The sequence below is a fragment of the Pseudophryne corroboree genome, chromosome 12, assembly GCF_028390025.1.
Source record: "Pseudophryne corroboree isolate aPseCor3 chromosome 12, aPseCor3.hap2, whole genome shotgun sequence".
Lineage (NCBI taxonomy): Eukaryota > Metazoa > Chordata > Amphibia > Anura > Myobatrachidae > Pseudophryne > Pseudophryne corroboree.
Window position 1 is genome coordinate 50,743,949 of NC_086455.1, and position 27,315 is coordinate 50,771,263.

At 45.2% G+C, this 27,315-nt stretch overlaps 1 protein-coding gene across 1 annotated transcript in view; it reads right to left on the reverse strand.

Moving 5' to 3' along the window:
* PLEKHG3 (pleckstrin homology and RhoGEF domain containing G3) overlaps positions 1-27,315 on the reverse strand; it is a 231,815-nt gene that overhangs the window by 39,524 nt on the left and 164,976 nt on the right. The window lies entirely within an intron of this gene.

A 27,315-nucleotide genomic window follows, 5' to 3' on the forward strand; every position in this document is an offset into this window, starting at 1 on the left:
ATTTCACCCAGCGGGTGAAGTAAGCGACCTGCTACAGGCCAATCTAGCACCAGCGATAGCGATGCGCGGGGCTGCGCATCGCTATCGCTGTGAGGGGTACACACGGAGTGATCCCTGCTTAAAATCTAAGCAATCTAGTCAGATTGCTTAGATTTTAAGCAGCGATTGCTCCGTGAGTACCCCCCTTTAGATTTGGGTGGGTTATTTTGTTTCTGTGCAGGGTAAATACTGGCTGCTTTATTTTTACACTGCAAGTTAGTTTGAACACACCCCACCCAAATCTAACTCTCTCTCTGCACATGTTACATCTGCCCCACCTGCAGTGCACATGGTTTTGCCCAACTGCATACCTCCCAACATGACCCTCTCCAGGAGGGACACAATGCTCTGTTTCTGGATTTTTCTCTTAATTTATGATTGCCGGCACCTGTGTTGAACAGGTTAGTGCATGCATGTCCAAACTGCGGCCCTCCAGCTGTTGTGAAACTACATATCCCAGCATGCCCTGACACAGTTTTGCTCTCAGAGAATGCTAAAGCTGTGTCAGGGCATGCTGGGATGTGTAGTTTCTCAATAGCTGGAGGGCCGCAGTTTGGACATGCCTGGGTTAGTGGACAAGAAAGTTGTTTCAGCACAGGTGATGGCAATCATACATTAAGAGGGAAGTTCAGGAGCAGAGCATTCTGTCCCTCCTGGAAAGGGTCATGTTGGGAGGTATGCAACTGCTAACAAATTTGCTGCTGCGATCAACTCTGAATTAGGCTCTATATATAATCCATCTGTAGTTACTTCTTGAAAAGGTCTAAAGCAAGTTAATTAAAAAGATCAGCTGGCTATCTCAGGGAATCAGATGTAAGTTCCTATCTCAGCACTTAAGAACATTATTTGAGTTTTCTTTGTAAAAGAACCTGGCAATGTCACTTCCCCAATGCATTAGTTTAAAAGGTCACAAAATATGTCACCTAAGTACTTCACTAGGCACAGATCAGTCCATGCCGCTGCCCTGTAGACAAGTGAGAACTAACCTATGAACTCCTGTTTCATGTTATACAAAAGGTCAACATTCCAAGCCAGCAGCATTGTTCCTGCATTAACATGAGGACCAGTGTCTCCCTGAACCTCTCTCCCATTAGTAGAAACATCAGTTGCTTTGAGTGGGAATAAGAGGCTTCCTGTAGGTAACCGCAGTGTCTGCTCTGCTTTGTGAAGGCATTAAGGATGTAGAGAACTATCCTTCAGTATTTGTATTATGTTTTTCTGGAATGCATACCCTCTATCATCCTCCTCCTCTTTTCTGTCATGGACTATGAGCAGCTTAAGTAATTACACCAGGTGTGGTTGTTTAGATTCCGCATGTTTGCTCTAAAGCAGTGATTCTCAAATCCAGTTCTCAAATACTACCAACAGGTCATGTTTTCTGTATTTCTATCCGTGGAAACAGGTTGAATAATTACTGACCTGTCAATTAGATTATCTTACCTATGCATAATTACAGAAATCCAAAAAACATGACCCACTACTTGAGAAATTAAACTGAGAAACCTTGGTTTAAAAAATAAAATAAAACATAAAATACAATACTGGTCATTGTTGGACCAAACCAAACTATAACATTACCAATAAGGAATGGCCTTTGGAAAGGAGACCTAAACTACAGATAATAGCTTATGCCTAGCCCGATTCCTGCGCTGTGCACTTTTTTCTCAATTTTTAATCTTTGTTTGTTTATAGGACGGGTTGTACTAATCATGAAAATGCAGCCAGAACTTAGAGAATGCAGTTTTCTTAGTGTTAGCCGCATTTCCATATGTACCAAGCTTCGAAATGCGATACATTGCAGAACGTGAACCTGGTGGGTGGCGTTACCCAATAGAAGTCTTTGGGCTTCTTTTTGCCAGCGTGTCTATCTGCGCATGGGAAAAAGGACCCCATGGGCCTAAACCCGGTAGTCCTTCTATCGCAAAGTACAGCTCTTTCGGGAGAGCTGTTCCTTGCAATTTTAATTGCATCTCTAGGTACATACCAGCGTTATTTACTAGGTACTTAGTAGTGTTCATTCTAGCACCCTGCACCTGTTACAAGCCAGGCAGTTCCTCTTTCCTGCCTGGAGTGTTGCTCCCTACTCTGGTGCTTCTATTACACTCTGGTCCAGTGGTTCCCAAACTGTGTGCCGTGGCACCCTGGGATGCCGCGGGACACTTGCAGGGGTGCCTCAGGTTGGTGGTCAAGGACCAATTCAAACTATTTATTGTCAATGTAATAGGCAAAACCAGTGCTGGTGGCTGCCAATCATAAAATATGTGGCCAAACAGAAGCTAATCTTGCCCCTCACCACATAACTGACCCTAAGGATGACATATAAACATAATTTACTTAATCTAATATTTCTTTCTAAATTTCTCAATAAGAAACTTGTGGCCTAGGGGTGCCGTGAAAAAAAAATCTGATACTCCAGGGTGCCGTGACTCACGAAAGTTTGGGAACCACTGCTCTGGTCTATATTTCAGTGCTGGGATACAGACCAGAGTGTGCTAGAAGCACCAGAGCCCAGAGCTAAACTCCAAGCTGGAAAGAGGACTCGCAAAGGATGTGACAGATGTAGGATGCTTGAATGAACACTACTAAGTATTAGTGTTTTGTCGAAGTGCGCTAAATGGTGCTATTTGGCACGGTTTGAGGATAGGTGGATGTGGACACTGCAGTAACATGTCAAATCCACTCAAAGGCATGGACACATACATCTTGGCTGAAAAGAGCCCATAGAACACAAGACATGGCAGGCCTGGCCAAACAACAAAAGGTGCTTTATAAAAGTAGCCAATAACTACGTAGGACACACTGGGCCTAATTCAAAGTTGATTGCAAAAGCAACATCTTCCTCTAATGGGCAAAACCATTTGCACTGCAGGTGGGGCAGATATAACATGTGCAGAGAGAGTTAGATTTGGACGGGTTATATTGTTTCTGTGCAGGGTAACCACTGGCTGCTTTAGTTTGACACTGCAATTTAGATTTCACACCCCACCCAAATCTACATCTCCCTGCACATGTTACATCTGCCCCACCTGCAGTGCAACATGGTTTCGCCCATTAGAGGAAGATTTTGCTTTTGCGATCAACCTTGAATTAGGCCTACTATTATTTACTCCATTTAAGTGTATGCAAAACCCTGATGGCATTTGTAACTGTGGTTCACAAACATACAAAAGTGCAAAAGAAAAGACACCGATATGTTAGAAGAAAAAGAAATATAAAGAACCGAGACTCTGTGGCTAAATGAATGGGTTACACACAAGCTGTACAACCCAATACACATTCAAATGAACCTATTGTTGCTGACTTTGCCCAAGGCATTCCGAGGTGTCAGCTGTGGAGAGGAGATGGGACACTGTCCTTCCTGCCAGGAAGCGACAGTCTGATGAGATGGTTGTAGTGAGATCTGTTCCCCTAAGCCACAGAACGAGCACAGGGCACAGTAGATCAATTTTATGAGCTTCTAGAATAGTACAATGTCATTAAATATAATTTTGAAATACACTATCCGTAAGGAATGCTAGAAGGGTGGGAGTTGGGGAAAGCAGAAAGGAAGATTAATAATTACAGTAATAGCTTCAAGATGTTTTGACTTATAACAGATGGTTCATAGTCTAAATAGAATTGTTATGTGCAATCAGATGCACATACCCAGGGACAGACCGGGGACGGCGATGTAGGATTTATTCTGGAAACGCTGGCTTGTGTGTCACCCTGGATCAACATGATTACATACTGTACAATATTACTAATGCCTGTACACTTATTTATTAACAGTTTCTTATATAGCGCAGCATATTCCGTTGCGCTTTACAATTCGAACGACAGTAATAGAACAAAACTGGGTAAAAACAGACAGACATAGAGGTAGGGAGGCCCTGCTTACAATCTATAGATGCTGCAATGGCAACATCTCTCTATCCGGGATGCAGTCAAGATACGAATGGATGGGATACAGGCGCTTGAAACACAGATGCCGGAATCCCGTCCGCAGCAGGAACGCTGGCGTCGACATCCAGATAGGACTCGGGATTCCAGTGTCTAAATACCAATGCCCGGAATCCTGATGCCTCTTTCAGTGGGACGTGACTGTGTCCCACAATGAAGGGGGAGGAGGGGGGGTAGTTTTAGCCATCAGAAGGGGGGTTAGGGTTAGGCATCTAGCAGGAGGGTTAGGCAGCGGGGAAGAGGGGGTTAGGGTTAGGCACTTAGCAGGGGAGGGTTAGGCACCCACAAGGGAGGGTTAGGGTCTGGAAAAGGAGATGGTTAGGGGGCGCAATGGGGGGCTGTCGGGATTCTGATTGATGGTATGCTGCTGTCAGAATACGGACCACCGATTTCCCGTCCATCGGCAAATCATACTGGACCCCTCTATCCCATAGCTGTGTACAGGTAGATGGATGCCGATACAATAATAACACAAATATGGAAAGGACACTTCACATAGTAATACAGACACGTAGTTATCACACCCCCTGAACAGTCCTACAGTGTGCAGGTATCTAGCTTTTGCAAAATAGCAGCGAATGGGGGGATTAAATGTGGATTTGATAACATAACTCACCACACCATATAATACCTAGGCCCAGATTTATCAAGCCTTGGAGAGAGATAAATTGCACGGTGATAAAGTACAAGCCAACCAGCTGCTAACTGCCATGTTACAGGCCGGGTTTGGAAAATGACAGTTGGGAGCTGACTGGCTGGTACTTTATCTCCATGCAATTTATCACTCTCCAAGGCTTGATAAATCTGGGCCCTAATGTCTGACTAGTCAACTGGACTAGCCTACTAAATACACAGTGCTGTACTGCATGCATGCACTCTGCTCAGCTGATCTAGGGGGACTGCTTACTATGTAGCCTCCAGTTGCACTGCGTTTTCTGCTGAGCTCTCAGGTGTCCCTATATAGACCGGGCCCAATTTGTGGAGACTGTCCAACCTCTACAACAGTCAGGACTTTAGTGGTGACTGCCGGGCATGTTGGCTGTTGTGCATGGCTCTGGCAGCAGTGATTCAGTCACTGACAATGGGTCTAATTTAGACCTTACCGCTGCTGTGCGTTTTCGCACAGAAGCCGATCAGGTCTGAACAGCCCTGTGATCGCCTCTGCCTAATTGACAGGCAGAGGCGGTCGCTGGGCGGGATGGCGGAGTTTGGCTGCCGTTTAGGGGGCTCAGTCTGGGCAACACAGGCGTGCCTAGACCGTTGGGGGGAGGTGGTGGGGCGTGGTGGCTGCTGCAACCCTCACAGCGACGAGTAGCATGTGCCAGCGTGCAGGAGCTGCGCTGACAGTGAACTGCTCGTAAAGTACAAAAGCATCGCCAATGTGCGATGCTTTTGTACTTGTGCGGGGGAGGGGGGGGGTTGTAGTGCCTGACATGGGGGGGGCGAACATGCCGGGCGTCCCCCTGCACGTCTGTGTGAGTGATCGTAGACGTGCTAAATTAGGCCCAATGTTGGGAGGTTTGATATGGGATCGTAATTACTCTATTATTCCATTTAAAGGGGTTTTTTTGGAAGTAGATTTTATTTTAAACAGAATAGAGTTGGATATTAAAGAGAACTATTTTAGCTAGAGAACAGGACAAATCTGTCACCATGCCAACAAGCATTTTTTCAGATGTATACACACATACTACAAGAAGTTAATCCTTCAGTCCTATGAGGTTTTACTACATTGCGAAATAATAAACAAGTGTGTGGATGACGATGATGATGATGATGATACTTCACAATAACCCAATCAGAACATCTTCATCCAAATAGATTGTATTGCAGTTGACTGTAGTGATGGATCTTGTAATCTAAACTCAGTACACACCAGAAAGATTTACTCACAATCCACAATTTTCTGAGTTGAAACGGTCACATCCAATTCCCAGTGTTTACATTACTGGAGTATATGTTCCTGTCGGAACAATTATACACACTAAACATCATCAAACCTGACGTTCTGGAATGAACTATGTCGGACATATCACGTTTACACTTATATGAGCACAATAAATGGGCCATCGTCTGATAAATATCATGCAGCAGGTCTGATCCGATGAGCAGATTCGACAGGTTTGTAAACAATAATCGTGTCTGTGTGCGGTGTATACTAACAAATACACTTTGCAATAATCAGACAAGTTCAGATTTACTATTGCAATTCCAGCAATCAGATATTAGGTTTCATTAAAATAACAATAAACTTCTGCGGCTGAATATAGATATCTGATCAGTTGCTATATGTTAAAGCACACTACCAGCATCTGGTTATTAAATAATCACCATCTTTGTGTGTATATCCACATTGCAAGAGAGTTATATTATGTATATTTACACTGCCAAATATTTCTATTTCTGCAGAAATAAACACTTTAGAAAGATAAATGTCTGCCAACGTTTTGTTTTCACTTTAAAACAAAACTTTCAGTCAACTGGAGAAAAAGCATAGCAGGTGCAAAACCCAACACGTGTCACCAGGTAGAAACTACAGGTGGATTGCACCTGCAGAGTGACACAGAGTTGTACATTTCACACCGCATGTGTGACCACTGTTCCTGCTTTCATGCAGTCCCCTCTCACCAAGTGTCACCTCCTTCCTCACGTTCCAGAACTCGGCTATCAGGTGCAAATCCCTCATCAGCAAGCACAATGTGTTTACAAGAGATCACTATCAGATGCTCAAAGTGCAAATGGATGATGCCATATATCAGAAAAGTTGAAAGAAAATTTTAGAATATGCATAATTTACACTATAAACCAGAAGAGGCCAAATTCTCTCTTGAAGGACCAGTCACAGTTCCTGTTTCCCAGGCCACCTAGCAGGTGCACAGGTGTTCTCCTTACTCACTGACACATTTCCCAGGTCACCTAGCAGGTGCACAGGTGTTCTCCTTACTCACAGACACATTTCCCTGGTCACCTAGCAGGTGCACAGGTGTACTCATTACTCACAGACACATTTCCCAGGTCATCTAGCAGGTGCACAGGTGTACTCATTACTCACGGACATATTTCCCAGGCCACCTAGCAGGTTCACAGGTGTACTCCTTACTCACTGACACATTTCCCAGGTCATCTAGCAGGTGCACAGGTGTACTCATTACTCACAGACACATTTCCCTGGTCACCTAGCAGGTGCACAGGTGTACTCATTACTCACGGACATATTTCCCAGGCCACCTAGCAGGTTCACAGGTGTACTCCTTACTCACTGACACATTTCCCAGGTCATCTAGCAGGTGCACAGGTGTACTCATTACTCACAGACACATTTCCCTGGTCATCTAGCAGGTGCACAGGTGTACTCATTACTCACAGACACATTTCCCAGGTCATCTAGCAGGTGCACAGGTGTACTCCTTACTCATGGACACATTTCCCAGGTCATCTAGCAGGTGCACAGGTGTACTCATTACTCACTGACATTTCCCAGGTCACCTAGCACCTTTAACATATCCATCGATGGCTAGGAAAACCATAAACTATTTGGGGTCCTTGAGGACCGAGCTTGGCCACCCCTGATAAATACTGGTCAGAGGCAAAATTGCTTTACCAATACCTTATTTACTGAAATTTAGCCTAGAAATAAACAGCAAAAATTGCTAGTTATGTCCAAAGACCAGTACAACTAAACTTGTATACTATACGTGGTATTTGCTTTAAATTTAATTAAATATCTGCCCAGAGTGTATGCAGCAAGCTTATGGGAGGAGACCAATATTCAGCTTATTATACGACCAGAAATCTAATACCGCTATGGTGCTTCATTGGCAGGTTTAAATACATACAAATCTGAATAGTGTAACCTTTCATCAGGGAATCTTTTCACTTTTGCTGGGAGGATATTAAAAACTGCAGGGCCAGTGCTAGAACGGCGTTTCAGCACAAATTAAGTTCTGTGCCTCAGTGACATGGATGTCACTCTACAGTAATAAAAAAAGAGTGTCATGAAAATCACTGCAATTATAAACTGCTTATGTACATAAAAACTGCTGCGAGTAAAATATGTAGCTACTATTAGGCCACAATTGTAAAATAATTACAGTGAAAACACCCTGGGGCTGAAGCGGAGAGGAACACAAGTTCGTTAGCAGAGCATATATGTGTGCGTCCCTCTGCGCATGTTCCTGCACCAAGCACAAAAACCGCAGGCTACGCTAAGACTTGCGCAAAATAAAGCCGTTTTGTAACCAAGCGTTCTCTTATAGGTTACGTTTGCAGGAGGTGTGCTGATGGGACAGCGGGCAGTGCCCAGTTATGCATGTAATTACATTTATTTTCAGACTAATCTTTTGCGCCACGGATAAAGCTGTGGGCACAGATAATGATGACTGCTATATAACCAAGTGTACAAATAGAGGCACTCTGGGCGCAGAGATGAGTACAATTTAGTATACAGGTGAATATACACCCCTCCTCCCCCCCTCCCCTTCATCTGCGCAACAGGGAAGCTTTCCACTTCGTATTACGGGTGTGAGATGATAGATACACAGTGTCTAGTTAGATAGTCGATAGATAGACACCACATGCTAGACAGACATTCGGTCGACAAGGTCAAATGGGCAACATGAAAAAATGTAGACAGTATAAAATGTCAACAAAGTCAAAAAGGTCGACACGAAAATGGTCAAAAAAAAAGAAAAAGGTAGACACTATTTTTTTGCATTTTTGTGCTTTTGTGGATAGTTTTGTCATCTGGAACCCCCAGTTATAGAAAGGCTTCGCTCGCCACGCTTTGGGCTGGGTGGCTCGCCGCAAGGTTTATAACCAACTCCATGCCGACATGGATAGTGAAGGTATGAAATAGTCCAAAAACATATAAAGAAAAAAAAACAAAAAAAACACAACTGTCTACTTTTTTTATGTCGACCATTTTCATGTCGACCTTTTGCCCCTGCCGACCTTTTGTACCTTCTACCTTTTTCATATCGACCTTTTGACCTGGTCAACCTAATGTCTGTCTAACATATGGTGTCTATCTATTGGTTGTCTAACTAGACACTGTCTATCTATCCGGATACCCTGTATTACCACCCTTTTTTTTCTATGGTACGGAAAACCATTCTTAGATATGTTCTACAAAAAAAGTCCATAGAGAGACAAGCCAGCCATTGTGGGTACATTTGTTGTGAGCACCATCCTGTGGGCTGACACTGCAGACAGTGTACAATTCTGTCGCTGCTCTTTGCTCGTCACCCACGTTGCCCTTTATTGCCCTATTAAAGGCCCATTTCTCTTGCTTGTGACTGAAATGTAGGAATGTGAGAAGAGAACTTGCACTACGACGGAAGAATGATCATTCCATGTTTAAACAACATATTCTGTTCTTAAGCAATGTCAATTTTCTTAGGAAATGAAATCAGCTTATTTGAATAGTCATGAGACGTAGATAGAAGCCAGATTAGAGGTTACACGGTGATACAAGAAATGGAGTTACAGGGGGATCGCCCATGCCCCCCCCCCCCCCCCCCCACAAAGCTACACCACCAGCGTGGGGCACTGGTTTATGTGACCTGGAATTTGTGTGGCATGTGTACTGGGGGCAAGACGGTGTGCTATGGTGCTGGGAGCATTTACATATCATATTTTCTAAAAACACTGCCAATTTATCTTATTGTCAATTTTATTGGCAGGGGCCCCAGCAAACCTTAATCCGGCCCTGGGTGACACGACTCCTTAGGAGACTGTTCTGCCCTCATTTACACAAAATAACATATCCTACAAATGACATGTATGCTCATAACGGGATGCGTTTGGTGTCTGGGCAGTTGGCATGCCAGCAATCATGCGACCAACGCTGGAATCCAGACACTGGTGCCGGGGCACAGACAGCCGGCATCCCGAAGGAGAGTATCGGGGTGGGGGCTAGGGTTAGGCACTAGGCGGGGGTAGCCAGAGCCGACACCTCCGGAGGGTTAGCCCTAGCCGACAACTCTGGAGGGTATAGGTTAGGGGCGGGGAGGGGAGTAAAATACTAACCTCATCCGGTGTCGGGATTCTCACTGTCTGGAAGCTGCGGCCGGTCGCCTGCCGGCATTTGATACCCAACCCCTAAAAACATACATAGATACATTTCCCCACACATTAATATATACATGTGGAGCTAATGTAGCCTAACATAACATTTGTACTGAAGTATGTAACGGTGTGTGAACAAATGTCTACGTTAGTGTATGGCCGGCATGACACTTGTATGATAATGCGCAGTCTAGTGTGAAATTCCTTCAATATCAGAGGAATTTCAGTGGCGGCAATGAATGTCACTTAGTTTCCTAGACTGGCGATTAATCTCAATGAACAAAAGTGGCATTTGCTGAGCAGTGACAGGTATCATGTATCTGTCGCCTCATGGCTGCATTTCTAAAGTGAATTGTTCAGTCAAGTTACGCTACACACCTAGAGGCTAATGACCATATAAAATGTGTGTTCAGGTGTGTTGTAAGAATTTTTATCCGGCTATTCACAAGCGGAAATGGTACAATAAGCAATATGACAGCTTAGCAGGGAGGAGGTCGGAGGTGTGTGTGTGTGGATGGAGACTGGGTGTAAAGGTCACAGAGCAAGTAAACACTCTGAAATGAATCTCCATGTTATCACAATGGGAGTGAGGGTTTACAAATGAACGTTCTATATTTGTCCCCAAATCTCACCAGGTTATCAGTTTTGCAGCCAAGGGAGCGGTCCCATTGCTCCCTGGGATACAAGGCATGACTTCCACCAGGACTAGTTTCTGTCAGTCGCTGCCAATCATGTGTTTTCACGTAGATCATATTTTATAGCCATACATGTAAAAACCTATTGCAGAAATTCCAGGCATAGTTTGTCCAAAGCCCAGTGATGTAAATCAGTAACTCATGTCACAATGATCATAAGCAAACAAACAAAAAACTTTTATAACAAAATCCAGCTCCCACACACATCCAATCTGCGTCAACAGAATCATTTATCTCAAACTGCCAATATGACGCCACAATTAAATCTTTATAGCAAAATCAATGAGGGGGGAATCTTGTCAGCCTGGCATCTCCTCAGCCGCTGAAAAAGAGTTTGTGATTGTGGGCAGGGCTGGACTGGACTGGCAAAGGGCTGATGGCCAAGATTTTAGGCCGGATCGGGCTGACCACCTCGGTTCAGCCGCATGGCACACTGCGAACCAGGGGCTGGGCAAACAGTTCCAGCTCCCAGTGATCTGCTTAGCCGCCCAGCATGCAGAGACGCAGGGGCGTGCCACGAGGCCTATGGCGCACATGGCCACTAGAATGCCAGGGCTGTTTTAGAGCTCCAGTCCGTCCCTTATTGTGGGTTAGAGAAGTCACCAGTAAATAGGGTTACACAGGGCAAATACAGGATTTCTAGAGGGGGTTTCCAATTGCTTGATTTTAGAGCAAGTGGAGCCAGCCCATGAAGGGGGCATAATTAACACTTACACAATAGTCAGCCTCATTCAAAGTGCAGCGTGTCATACCTCAGACATATACAGGGCCAGTGATCATAGAGCACTGGAGTGGGTCTGGATCTATCTGGGCCTGGAGAGGGTTTCCGGCAATGCACTAACGCAACAACCACAATGGATAGAAGCCTGGTGTTTCTTTCAGTTCCACGAGCAGGAAATCCATTTCATAGTTTATAGAGACACAGAGATCTTGCAAGTGAAACAGACTAAAATACACAGTAAAAGGCAACGTAACCTGTGCTTTTCTTACTGTATCCTCAGTGACTGAATAGATTTATAATGTATTCTAATAACTGCTTATTTAAAAGCCCAAACTTAAATAAATACATATAAAAGTCCAACATATACACTGCATAATATAGTGCACAACTAATAATGACAGACAATATAGCTTTACAAAACAAAAACCCACACACTAATGTACAATATTACAGCTTAAGGGAATATATATATGCAGGGCAGATGTGAGAGAAAGCAGGGAACCGAAAACAGAATTTGTAGTGTAAAGGAATATGCCATCCAGATGAATAGGACAGGGCTACCAAGAACAAAGGTATCATTTTTTTATTTTATTTTTTAAATCTGAGTTATATGCTATAATAAAAACAGGAAAGATACTAATGAAGGGGGGAATAAATACATCTCACTCACCGAACAGCCGAGTAATCCTGCGGTTTAACCCTTCAAAGCGACCCTTTTCATCAAACATCCTGTGTACATTGGAGGCTGCACTCCTTCCCTAATACTCTGTAATCACCTCACTTCATGAGATCTCTGCACTGGGAGAGGTGTGGACAGGCTGACATCACTGTATCACCTGCACTCTCTCTAGCCACCCTTCTCTCCCCGCCTCCAGACAGGAAACTAGACGTCAAGGGATCCATTTTCTTCCCTCCCACCGAAATCAAACCCTGAGGTGTTTCCAGGTATATCAGGCATGTATTCTGAGGATGGTCAATTCCTGTCCTTGACTCGCACCTGCATTGCTTTAAAGATTACACTTGGTTTGCGCTTGAGAACAAAAAAAAAATAAGATTTTACTTACCGATAAATCTATTTCTCATAGTCCGTAGTGGATGCTGGGGACTCCGTCAGGACCATGGGGAATAGCGGCTCCGCAGGAGACAGGGCACAAAAGCAAGCTTTTAGGATCACATGGTGTGTACTGGCTCCTCCCCCTATGACCCTCCTCCAAGCCTCAGTTAGGTACTGTGCCCGGACGAGCGTACACAATAAGGAAGGATCTTGAATCCCGGGTAAGACTCATACCAGCCACACCAATCACACCGTACAACTTGTGATTTGAACCCAGTTAACAGTATGATAACAATGAAGTAGCCTCTAAAAAAGATGGCTCACAACAATAATAACCCGATTTTTTTGTAACAATAACTATGTACAAGTAATGCAGACAATCCGCACTTGGGATGGGCGCCCAGCATCCACTACGGACTATGAGAAATAGATTTATCAGTAAGTAAAATCTTATTTTCTCTAACGTCCTAGTGGATGCTGGGGACTCCGTCAGGACCATGGGGATTATACCAAAGCTCCCAAACGGGCGGGAGAGTGCGGATGACTCTGCAGCACCGAATGAGAGAACTCCAGGTCCTCCTCAGCCAGGGTATCAAATTTGTAGAATTTAGCAAACGTGTTTGCCCCTGACCAAGTAGCTGCTCGGCAAAGTTGTAAAGCCGAGACCCCTCGGGCAGCCGCCCAAGATGAGCCCACCTTCCTTGTGGAAAGGGCATTTACAGATTTTGGCTGTGGCAGGCCTGCCACAGAATGTGCAAGCTGAATTGTACTACAAATCCAACGAGCAATAGTCTGCTTAGAAGCAGGAGCACCCAGCTTTTTGGGTGCCTACAATATAAACAGCAAGTCAGACTTTCTGACTCCAGCCATCCTGGAATTATATATATATTTTCAGGGCCCTGACAACGTCTAGCAACTTGGAGTCCTCCAAGTCCCTAGTAGCCGCAGGCACCACAATAGGTTGTTTCAGGTTAAACGCTGACACCACCTTAGGAAGAAACTGGGGACGAGTCCGCAGTTCTGCCCTGTCCGAATGGAAAATCAAATATGGGCTTTTGTAAGACAAAGCCGCCAATTTTTACAATCGCCTGGCCGAGGCCAGGGCCAACAGCATGGTCACTTTCCATGTGAGATATTTCAAATCCACAGATTTGAGTGGTTCAAACCAATATGATTTGAGGAATCCCAACACTACGTTGAGATCCCACGGTGCCACTGGAGGCACACAAGGGCTGTATATGCAATACTCCCTTGACAAACGTCTGGACTTCAGGAACTGAAGCCAATTCTTTCTGGAAGAAAATCTATAGGGCCGAAACTTGAACCTTAATGGACCCCAATTTGAGGTTCATAGACACTCCTGTTTGCAGGAAGTGCAGAAATCGACCTAGTTGAAATTTTTTTTTTCGTGGGGCCTTCCTGGCCTCACCCACGCAACATATTTTTACCACATGTGGTGATAACGTTGTGCGGTCACCTCCTTCCTGGCTTTGACCAGGGTAGGTATGACCTCTTTCGGAATGCCTTTTCCCTTAGGATCCGGCGTTCAAACCGCCATGCCGTCAAACGCAGTCGCGGTAAGTCTTGGAACAGACAAGGTCCCTGCGGGAGCAGGTCCTTTCTTAAAGGCCGATGCCACGGTTCCTCTTGGAACAGACATGGTACTTGCTGAAAGCAAATCCCTTCTTAGCTCCCGAGGCCATTAGTCCTCTGTGAGCATCTCTTGAAGTTCCGGTTACCAAGTCCCTCTTGGCCAATCCGGAGCCACGAGTATAGTTCTTACTCCTCTATGTCTTATAATTCTCAATACCTTGGTTATGAGAAGCAGAGGAGGGGACACATACACCGACTGTTACACCCACGGTGTTACCAGGACGTCCACAGCTATCGCCTGAAGGTCTCGTGACCTGGCGCAATACCTGTCCCATTTTTTGTTCGGGCGGGACGCCATCATGTCCACCTTTGGTCTTTCCCAACGGTTCACAATCATGCGGAAAACTTCCCGATGAAGTTCCCACTCTCCCGGGTGGAGGTCGTGCCTGCTGAGGAAGTCTGCTTCCCAGTCGTCCACTCCCGGAATGAACACTGCTGACAGTGCTATCACATGAATTTCCGCCTAGCGAAAAATCCTTGCAGTTTTGCCACTGCCCTCCTGCTTCTTGTGCCGCCCTTTCTGTTTACGTGGGCGACTGCCGTGATGTTATCCCACTGGATCAATACCGGCTGACCTTGAAGCAGAGGTCTTGCTAAGCTTAGAGCATTATAAATTTGCTCTTAGCTCCAGTATATTTATGTGGAGAGAATTCTCCAGACTTGATCACACTCCTTGTGTGACTGCTCCCCAGCCTCTCAGGCTGGCCTCCGTGGTCACCAGCATCCAATCCTGAATGCCGAATCTGCGGCCCTCTAGAAGATGAGCACTCTGTAATCACCACAGGAGAGACACCCTTGTCCTTGGATATAGGGTTATCCGCTGATGCATCTGAAGATGCGATCCGGACCATTTGTCCAGCAGATCCCACTGAAGAGTTCTTGCGTGAAATCTGCCGAATGGAAGTGCTTCGTAATAAGCCACCATTTTTACCAGGACTCTTGTGCAATGATGCACTGACACTTTTCCTGGTTTTAGGAGGATCCCGATTAGCTCGGATAACTCCCTGGCTTTCTCCTCTGGGAGAAACACCTTTTCCTGGACTGTGTCCAGAATCATCCCTAGGACCAGCAGACGTGTCGTCGGAACAACTGCGGTTTTGGAATATTTAGAATCCACCCGTGCTGTCGTAGAACTACTTGAGATAGTGCTACTCCGACCTCCAACTGTTCTCTGGACCTTGTTCTTATCAGGAGGTCGTCCATTTTCTTTGAAGACGAATCCTCCTTTCGGTCATTACCTTGGTAAGGACCCGGGGTGCCTTGGACAATCCAACGGCATCGTCTTGAAACTGATAGTGACAGTTCTGTACCACGAACCTGAGGTACCCTTGGTGAGAAAAAGCAAATTTTGGGACATGGAGGTAAGCATCCCTGATGTCCCGGGACACCATATAGTCCCTTTGTTCTTTGCTATCACTGCTCTGAGTGACTCCATCTGGATTTGAACCCTTGTAAGTGTTCAAATTTTTCAGATTTAGAATAGGTCTCACCTAGCCTTCAGTACCACCATATAGTGTGGAGTAATACCCCTTTCCTTGTTGTCGGAGGGGTAATTTTATTATCACCTGCTGGGAATACAGCTTGTGAATTGTTTTCAATACTGCCTCCCTGTCGGAGGGAGACATTGGTACAGCAGACTACAGGAACCTGCGAGGGGGGAAACTTCTCGACATTCCAATCTGTACCCCTTGGATACTACTTGTAGGATCCAGGGGTCCTGTACGGTCCCAGCGTCATGCTGAGAACTTGGTAGAAGCGGTGGAGGGCTTCTGTTCCTGGGAATGGGCTGCCTGCTGCAGTCTTCTTCCCTTTCCTCTATCCCTGGGCAGATATGACTCTTATAGGGACGAAAGGACTGAGGCTGAAAAGACGGTGTCTTTTTCTGCAGAGATGTGACTTAGGGTAAAAAACGGTGGATTTTCCAGCAGTTGCCCTGGCCACCAGGTCCCATGGACCGACCCCAAATAACTCCTCCCCTTTATACGGCAATACATCTTTGTGCCGTTTGGAATCTGCATCACCTGACCACTGTCGTGTCCATAAACATCTTCTTGCAGATATGGACATCGCATTTACTCTTGATGCCAGAGTGCAAATATCCCTCTGCGCATCTCGCATATATAGAAATGCATCCTTTAAATGCTCTATAGTCAATAAAATACTGTCCCTGTCAAAGGTATCAATATTTTTAGTCAGGGAATCCGACCAAGCCACCCCAGCTCTGCACATCCAGGCTGAGGCGATCGCTGGTCGCAGTATAACACCAGCATGTGTGTGTATACTTTTTAGGATATTTTTCAGCCTCCTATCAGCTGGCTCCTTAAGTACGGCCCTATCCGTAGATGGTACCGCTACTTGTTCTGATAAGCGTGTGAGCGCCTTATTCACCCTGAGGGGTGTTTCCCACCGCGCCTTAACTTCTGGCGGGAAAGGGTATACCGCCAATAATTTTCTATCGGGGGAAACCCACGCATCATCACACACTTCATTTAATTTATCTGATTCAGGAAAAACTACAGGTAGTTTTTTCACCTCACACATAATACCCTTTTTTGTGGTACTTGGAGTATCAGAAATATGTAACACCTCCTTCATTGCCCTTAACGTGTGGCCCTAAAAGAAAATACGTTTGTTTCTTCACCGTCGACACTGAAATCAGTGTCCGTGTCTGGGTCTGTGTCGACCGACTGAGGTAAATGGGCATTTTACAGCCCCTGACAGTGTTTGAGACGCCTGGACAGATACTAATTTGTTCGCCGGCCCTCTCATGTCGTCAACCGGCTTGCAGCGTGTTGACATTGTCACGTAATTTCCATAAATAAGCCATCCATTCCGGTGTCGACTCCCTAGAGAGTGACATCACCATTACAGGCAATTTGCTCCGCCTCCTCACCAATATTTTCCTCATACATGTCGACACACACGTACCGACATACAGCGCACACATAGGGAATGCTCTGATAGAGGACAGGACCCACTAGCCCTTTGGGGAGACAGAGGGAGAGTTTGCCAGCACACACCAAAACGCTATAATTATCCAGGGACAACCTTTATATAAGTGTTCCTCCCTTATAGCATTTTAATATATATACATATCGCCAAATCAGTGCCCCCCCTCTCTGTTTTAACCCTGTTTCTGTAGTGCAGTGCAGGGGAGAGCATGGGAGCCTTCCCACCAGCCTTTCTGTGAGGGAAAATGGCGCTGTGTGCTGAGGAGAATAGGCCCCGCCCCCTTTTCGGCGGGCTTCTTCTCCGGAGTTTTAGATATCTGGCAGGGGTTAAATACATCCATATAGCCTCAAGGGCTATATGTGATGTATTTTTCGCCATACAGGTATTATACATTGCTGCCCAGGGCGCCCCCCTCCAGCGCCCTGCACCCTCCGTGACCGCTGTGTGAAGTGTGCTGACAACAATGGCGCACAGCTGCAGTGCTGTGCGCTACCTGATGAAGACTGAGAGTCTTCTGCCGCCTGGTTCCGGACCTCTTCATCTTCAGCGTCTGCAAGGGGGGTCGGCGGCGCGGCTCCGGGACGAACCCCAGGGCGAGCCCTGTGTTCCGACTCCCTCTGGAGCTATGTCCAGTAGCCTAAGAATCCAATCCATCCTGCACGCAGGTGAGTTGAAAATCTCTCCCCTAAGTCCCTCGATGCAGTGAGCCTGTTGCCAGCAGGACTCACTGAAAATAAAGAACCTAAAAACTTTTTCTAAGTAACTCTTTAAGAGAGCCACCTAGATTGCACCCTTCTCGGCCGGGCACAAAAACCTAACTGAGGCTTGGAGGAGGGTCATAGGGGGAGGAGCCAGTACACACCATGTGATCCTAAAAGCTTGCTTTTGTGCCCTGTCTCCTGCGGAGCCGCTATTCCCCATGGTCCTGACGGAGTCCCCAGCATCCACTAGGACGTTAGAGAAAAACTTTTAATGACTTTCTAACAGTGTGAGGATCTTCTAAGCTGCAACTTGGAGATAAATTAGACTTGTTCATGCAAGCATTTAAGGGGGATGTCAGGAGCTAGGGATGGCAGTAGTTAATGGCCTTTTTAGTGAACAGTGCAGACACTTTAGAGCTGCAAATTGCCCTTCTTTATTCCTGCACTGAAGTTCTGTACATTCATTACAACGCTCAGCTAAATTAGGGTGATCTCCTTGATTTGGTCGTGTATAATGGATATACAGCCTCGTATCTGTATATGGGATGTACATACCCTCCAACAATTTACACAAAAATTGGTTCAAATTTAAAAAGGGGGTGTGGTCATGGCTAAAAAAGGGGTGTGGTCACGCCCCTTTTCCTATACTTTCAATGGACGCAAAAATCGGTACAGACCATAAAAAAAAAAAAAAAAGGTACAGTTGCAGGGTATGGATGTATGGGCACAAGTGTTTTGTCTGTTTCCTTCCCCGTCCCCTCAAATATAAAAGTACAACATAAGTAAAATGTGAGGCTGATACTGAATTAAGAGCATAAATAACAAGACCCACATGTTTTCTGCCTCACAGACTATGGATGGATTGCTGGTCCACAGAACAGGTGCACAATATATTTATAATGCAGATGAGCCTCCTTTGAAACGTCCACAACATGTTTCAAATGTTATTTGCTTATTTAAAATTCTAATTAATATAGACTTGGTATACTGTATAGGACAGTGTGGATAAACAGATAACAAATAGAGAAGCAGTTCAACATTACAAAAAAATGTTGCACACAGCTAAGAGCAGCACTATAAAGGAAACAACAAAATAAAACCAACAACTGCCCTATTAAAATAAAAACCTGCCGTGTTCTTGTTGTACCTCACTTTGAACAAATTTCCACTGAAAGCGCAGTCCTCTGAAACTGCCACCGCTAGGACATTATAGTAGGGAAGAATGCAGCATGGGATCTTCTTGGCATAGAGGGTAATTCAGAGTTGATCGCAGCAGCAAATTTGCTAGCAGTTGGGCAAAACCATGTGCACTGCAGGTGGGGCAGATATAACGTGCAGAGAGAGTTAGATTTGGGTGGGTTATTTTGTTTCTGTGCAGAGTAAATACTGGCTGCTTTATTTTTACACTGCAGTTTAAATTTCAGTTTGAATAGACCCCACCCAAAGCTAACTCTCTGCACATGTTATATCTGCCCCCCCTGCAGTGCACATGGTTTTGCCCAACTGCTAACAACTCTGAATTAGGCCCCTAGTGCCTGCCAACCAACCCCAAGCTGGTTAGCACAGTGTATATTTCCAGGGGAGATTAGGCCCACAATAAACATTTTATTGTGCTGAAAGAACTAAAGGCTTTCCCACACCGCAGGGCAGTGGGTGTGCGTGTACATGGAAATGCAAGTTTTATATATTTTTTTATAAGCACTACAGGTCTCAGCATGCCCTGACCACCTTCTAATTCAACATGCTGGCACAAGATTCAACATAGCTGTGGATGCCAGGGCATGTTGGAATCTGTAGTGTGCCAAAGGGAAAGGATATGAAAAAAAAACCCAAAAAAACAAAACCTTTTTTTACTACAAATAAAATACCCCCGTACAACAATCACTATCCACTTTACCGATCCTCTTCAGACCCTGTAGGCATCTGTAGCTTGTGAACCTAACAAAAAACCCTTGACAGACGATGACTTGCTGCTTAAGGATAGGGATGGCAATCGACCATCGAAAATTTAAAATCATTGATGGTCTGGATGTCCCGCCTCTTTCAAAGGCTGAGCTGACATTCACAGCTCAGGCCCGGCTCTCGCACACAAGCAGAGCCAGCAGCCATGCATTTGCATGAACACCGATGGTAAAATCATCGATGGATGTGCACAGAATAGTTTCCTGCCATCGATGGTTTGTGTCACCATTGGCAATCATGGAGGCAACGCTGATGGCCATCCCTACTTAAGGAACCACGACACGAATGAGTTAGAAGCGCCAAATCACTTCTATTTATACAGTGGGGAGTTCTGACTGTAATACACTGAAGAGATTCAGGGGTCTATTTACTAAGCCTTCGATGGAGATAAAGATCCAACCAACCAGCTCCTAACTGTCATTTTTCAAACACAGCCTGTGGCATAGTAGTTAGGAGCTGATTGTCTGGGACTTTATCTCCATCCAAGCCTTAGTAAATAGACCCCTATATCGTTTTTGTTTGTAAGATTTTCCCGATTTATGGCTGAAACGATCGTTCATACACTATACGAGAAATCAGACTGATGACACCAATATTGTGAAATTGATGCAATTTTTGTGTGTACCTAGCATCACCCTATTAGTGTACTTCATGCAATTTGCAGAACTTACGGATTAGAAGCATTTTACACAATCTGCAGTCCTAACATATCGATCGCATCTCTTGCTTCTAGCTTGGCGCTCTGCTTATTACATCATTTACGAAAATTTTTATGTTTTTGGAATAAATTGCTTTCAACTCTACATGAGCCCCAGTGTGTGTGATAAGCAGTAAGGAGCGTGTAACACACGTGTATCATTACACACATGTATGATTAAAGAATATAATGAAATGGTCAGGTATATAGTAAAAAGGGCAGAATGTATCATACATCACATATTGCATGTGATACATCACTTCCCTTATCGCATGCTCAGCAGCGTTTATTAATGCGGTACGCAGGAATAAATAGAAATACTGTATAAATGCAAAGGACAGGTCTTCCAATAAGTTCCGTCCTTTGCGTTGTGAGGACTTCCAGGATTATGCCTATCTGGTGCAAAACTTTCCGGACCTTGGCTCTCATTCAGCTTCAGACACAGATGTCCGAAAATCGCAAACGGACATTCGTCACTGCGCTGCAGCCGCACAGCGCGTGCACAGACTTGCAGATTCCGATTGCATCATGGAATGATGTGAACGCAACTTGATTGCCAGTGGTCGCCGTCGGGGAGTGGCGACGCGGCATAAGGATGGAGTGGTCCAGACACCGCAGGCGTGTATGCATGGAGGCTACTGATAATACCGGTGCCTGCGTTGCGTTTGTATTTTTAAATGCGATCGCAGCACTGGGCCGCCCAGCATGAGATTTTTTCAGTAGCATATTCTGCGAGGGCCCTTGTTACATATGGGGAATGCAGCAAACCTCCAAAAACTTCAGTTATCAGAGTTTTGACTGCATTTTACCCTTAGTAATTCCCTCCCACAGGGCGGGATTTACTAATACTGATCGCGGGCCATCAACGGTCATCGTAACAATGCTAAATGCATATGTACTAACATATGTGATTAGTATCGCAATGTGATGCCCGAGGCGCCCTGTGATCCCTGGTGGTCCGGAGGAGAGGGTGTGCGGGGTTCTCCGTCACATCCCAGCCCTAGGAGGTGACGTCTGCAGCCAGCCCAGGGCTTAGCCTCCTCCTCCCTGCAGCCGGAAGTACAGCTGGCTGTGTTCTTGGGGGAGGAGGAGGCTGGGATCCAGGACTGCAACAGGTGAGGCTGCCTGCAGTCAGGTATGCTGGGATGGCATGAGTGACGCTGGGCAGCGGAGGCGGTAAGAAGCCCATAGGCTTCTATACGGTATCGCCATAAAAAGGTGTCGATACCCTCCGCATCGAAAATCGGTCGGCCGGGAGTTAGTATATTTGAAAATGCCGTAAAAAAAACACGTTTTTTTTTTCTTTTATCCGGGACACATATGATTAACACATGTTCTGTGGCTGGCTAAATTCAAGCCTGTATTTCACCAGTTTTTAATCAGCCAAGGAACCTGTATAAATTATAGGCGATTAAAGGGACAATATGGCAGGCCTGTATATGGGCTAGGCACATGAGGAGCTTATAGGCAAAAAGTGGCTTCCTGACACAGACTCAGATTATTTTAATTAGGTCCCATAAATGGAGAAAGGGCATTTAAGATGAAGTTCCCTTGTTTTATAGGTTCTCACTCGGTATAATCGTCTCAGATTTTTATTTATTAATACTCAGGTGCCGCATGTAATCATAGGTCATTATTTTAAATAGGACCTTCCGCTATAGTTCTGTACGTTAGGATTCATTTGTCATAAGTGAGGTTAAACTAAGCAGTATTTTATGAGAAACATGGAAACAATTAAATGAATATGTAAAGCCATAAAGTGGTGCATTAAAGTGATGTTTTAACTTTATACATCATGCACATTTCCAGTCAGACCTGAAATCCTATAAAGGTAGAGAGCAGAGATTTTGTAGTGGTGGTTTCAGACACCGGAAAGTGGGTCTGCACCTGTGAAAACACTAGGCACAGGGCCATCTTAACGTAAAGCATACTTGCCTACCTGACCCTCTCCATGAGGGAGGAAACGCTCTGTTCCTGGACTTTCCTGGTAATGTATGATTGCCATCACCTGTGCTGAGTTAGTTAATTGATAAGAAAGGTGTTTCACCACAGGTGATGGCAATCATACATTACCAGGAAAGTCCAGGAACAGAGCATTTTCTCCCTCATGGAGAGGGTCAGGTAGGCAAGTATGACGTAAAGGCACACTGGGCAGCTGCTCAGGGCCCCACAATTCTAGAGGCCTACAAGCAAGGGCAGGTGGTGGTCACACAATCAGAGCGGCAAGGCAGCATTTTCTGCCTGCTTCCCAGCAAGCAGCCAGACAGTGCATGACTGTCAACATGATGATTGGTAGTTGGCTGGAGCCATTCATCAATCAGAGTGCTGACAATCATTCACTGTATGGAAGCATGTGGAGAGACGGTGACCACAGGAGAGACATGTTATTATTTTTTTAATTGTTTCCGGTGAATGGATGGTTAGGGGTCCCAGTGTATTGCTTTACGCAGGGCCTACAATGTTCAGATAGCCCTGGCTAGGCAGACAACTAAGGAACGTTCAGCAAACAGCTCTGCGTTTCCACTTTTCTGAATGATCTTCACTGTGTCTAAAGCTGGGTACACACTAGGCGATTTCAGACTAAAAAATAAACGATAACGACATAAATGTCGTTATCGTTTATTATTTGGCTTATATCATCCAGTGTGTATGGGGGCAATATTGGTGAGCAGTGAACGATGCGTGCTCCCGCACGTCGTTCAGTGATCACCAATATTGAGCTGACATGCAGCTCAACCCGTCAATGGGGGTAATTCAGAAACTGATCGCTGCTGTACGTTTTCGCATAGCGGGCGATCAGGTCTGTATTGCGCATGCAACGCAATGCGCAGGCGCGATGGACCGCAGCAACGGGGATCGCCGGTCAGCAACGGGTTTGTGCGAAGGATCCATTTGCATGGACGTTCGCAAGGAGATTGACAGGAAGAGGGCGTTTGTAGGCGGCAACTGAGCGTTTTCAGGGAGTGTCAGGAAAAACGCGGGCGTGTCCAAGTATTTAAAGATAGTGTCTGACGTCAAATTCGGTCCTGAACAGGCTGAAGTGATCGCAGCGGCTGAGTAAGTCCTGGGCTGCGCAGGGACTGCACAAAATCAGTTTGTACAGCTCTGCTACACATGCGATCGTACACTTGCACAGCTAAAACCCACTCCCCTATGGGTGGAGACTATCTGATCGTAGGGCTGCAAAAATCGCTGCCCAGTGATCAGGTCTGAATTACCCCTAATGTCGGGCTAAGCTGCATGTCCGAGAATGCCGGCGGTGACGTCACTGCGGCCGCATTCGAACTTATGTGCAACAAGGAATCAGGCCAATTATTTGGACTCCTTGGAGTTTTGTTTTCCACGTAACTTAGAACGCCATGCCAAAATCATATTAAATTAATATCGCCCTATTCCCCCCACACTGCCCGTAGCACTGTCCTATTCCAGTGGTTGCCAAACTTTTTTCAATCACTGCACCCTAGAGTATCAGAATTTTTCTCACTCCACCCCTGGACCAAAAGTTTCTTATTGAGAAATTTAGAAAGAAATATTAAGTAGATCGTGTTTCTAGGTCATCTTTAGGTTTAGTTATGTGGTGAGGGACAGGATTTACTTCTGTTTGTTCATATATAATGTTATGATTGACAGCCACCAGCACTGGTTTTGCCTATAACATTGACCATAAATAATTTGAATTGGTCCTGAACCACCAACCCAGGGCACCCCTGCAAGTGTCCCTAGGCACCCCAGGGAGCCACGGCACACAGTTTAAGAACCACTGTCATATTCCTTAAACTGATGCAATGCTCCTGACAGGAAGGAGGAGGAGAATATGATACAGTATGTTTTTCTTTGTGGTTTTCCTAAGTTTCTGAAAATATATGTCATGCTCACCTATCAGTATTATATATATCCCAATAGATACACATACCGGACTGCCTGGCACCCTGGAAATAGAATGAATCCCTTGGCTTGCACTGCTTTTTTAACAGTTCTGGTATTCTTGTGTGATATTGTGCCGGTGTCATTTAGAGCAATTACGGCATACTTACCTACATTGTAAGTCTCCTCTCCGGGAGAAGCCCGGAGAGGAGACGCAGCAGGTGTCTTCGGGGGCGGACTGTGACATCACTAAGCCCCGCCCCGCATCGGAAAATGCCGCGATTCGCGGGTCCGCGGGAAGGGGGCGGGGCTAAAATGAGCGATTTGCGTAATTTTAACCCCTTCTCCACCCGACGGACCCGCGAATCCGGGAGGTTATCTCCATCCTGCTCGCATCACTAAGATGCGAGCAGGATGCGGGAGACCTGCCCACTCTTCCGGGGGTGGGGGGGGGGCTACCCCAAAAAACGGGAGCCTCCCGCAGCTTCCGGGAGAGTAGGTAAGTATGAATTACGGTGATTACATCATCCTGTACATTTCTCTTTACGTAATGTTATGGCTGTTTATTGTCTGATACTGATCATTGACAGTTAAATCCCTTTAAGGATGTAACTTGGAAATTGTTATAACCAAATAATTATAGTACGTTGATTCTAGTGGAATCTGGTTGTGTCATATACTGTATGCCCAGTTTTTCAAAAGATAATGGCCCAGATTTATCAAGCCTTTGTGAGTTATAAATTGCACAATGATAAAGTACCAATCAATCGGCTCCTAACGGCCATGTTACAAGCTGGGTTTGAAAAATGACAGTTAGGAACTCATTGGTTGTACTTTATCACAGTGCAATTTATCACTCTCCAAGGCTTGAAAAATCTGTGCCTTAGATCTTATTTTTAATAACGATGAGGCCTATTTACTAACCCTTAGATGGAGGTAAAGTGGACAGAGATAAAGTACCAGCCAACCAGCTCCTAGCAGCCATTTTTTTTCAAACCCAGCCTTTGTCGTGACAGTTAGGAGCTGATTGGCTGGTACTTTATCGCCGTTCAACTTTATCTCCATCCAGGGCTTAGTAAATAGACCCCTCAATATTATATCACCTTTATAATATTTATGTTGTATGGTGATGGGTCACACGGTGGCGCTGTGACGTCAACCACATGTGACGTGTGCCGGTAGTGAACACTGTAAGACATGCAATTTCCACTGGGTGAGGGGCTATAATATAATATGATTAAGATGTTTTTTGCATCCCTGATGACAATGCAGTAAAGGCACTGAAACGCTGGACGTAAAAAAGCTTGCTGTATATATATATATATATATATATATATATATATATTGCCCCCTGTATGTTAACACAGTGGGGGTCATTAAAGCTAATAGGTCCAATTTCCATCTGTATGCATTCACTGGTGTTTAGAACACTACTAGAAGCATGCATTTAAACGTCAGTGTGTAGCCAGCAAAATACGAGATGTCTGACCTTCCTTTTATCTACTTTAAGGTGCCACCTGTGTATTGCTGAAGATCCTGCCCACCTTTTCATTAGTCACCAAGGTGTAGTACTCATGTGTACAATGGAGACTCCATAATAGATTTCCAACAATGAACGGTTCCCTCTTGTCTAGGCTTGTACGCAGGATCCGTCAGTGACAAAAATGTGCAGCATTGCTAAAAAATGTAACAAACCCACTTCACCTCCTTGCTGCAGAAATTGGCAGCCAAAGAAAAGTCCCAGCCCCACCTAACTGAATCATACTAGATAGCGAAAGTACTATCCCAGGTCACCTGCTCCAAAGGGTTACGTCATTTATTTTATTAAGAGAGAATATGCGTATCTCAGTGATCAAGCATGAAAGACACAAGACACCACCAATCAGAGAGGATGCAATGTTAGAAATGGTAAGTGAGGGTTGTAAAACATATTGGGGGTCATTCCGAGTTGATCACTTGCTAGCTACTTTTAGCAGGCATGCAAACGCATAGTCGCCGCCCACGGGGGAGTGTATTTTCGCTTTGCAAGTGTGCGAATGCCTTTGCCGCCGAGCGCAGCAAAAACATTTTGTGCAGTTTCAGAGTAGCTCTGGACTTCCTCAGCCCTTGCGATCACTTCGGTCTTTTTGGTGCCGGAATTGACGTCGGACACCCGCCCTGCAAACGCCTGGACACGCCTGCGTTTTCCCAAACACTCCCAGAAAACGGTCAGTTGACACCCACAAACGCCCTCTTTCTGTCAATCACCTTGTGTTCGGCTGTGCGAATGGAATCTTCGCTAAATCCATCGCCCAGCAACGATCCGCTTTGTACCCGTACGACGCGCCTGCGCATTGCGGTGCATACGCATGCACAGTTTTGATATTTTTTTACCTGATCGCTGCGCTGTGAAAATCAGCAGCGAGCAATCAACTCCATTGTACGGAGAAATGCTATATTTAAAAACATGATGATTGAATGATCCGTTCTGCCAAGTAAATCCATTGTAATTACATGCTGAGAATGGCTTTATTCAAGTGTTGTTTCTTGGCCAAGCCAAACCATCATTCATCATTGTTTTTCTAATAACCTGTTCTATTGGATCCTATGGTGAAGCTTTCTTTTATCTCTGCGGTTTAGTATTGCAGATCCCACTGACATGGCCTGCCACAGAAATACAGGATGAGAAAGGGGTACAACTTCAGTACTAAGCATTTTCAATCTGCTATGGGTATTTGTTCTCTCAATAGAGACTGAATTCCCAGTTTAAAACTTTCTATATCCGCTTGCAGCACACACATATACTGTAGTGCAGTGGAATGAAGGGGAAAGGTTATGTTTGAACAGAACATGAGTTTCTATCCAGACACAATAGAGCAATAAGCTGTTTGCACTCGCTGTGTGAGCTACTGGGAGGCACAGACAACTGTGATGCACTGGGTGGAGATGCATCTGTTTCCTGCCCTTAAGGGATTCTCCTGCCAGGCAGT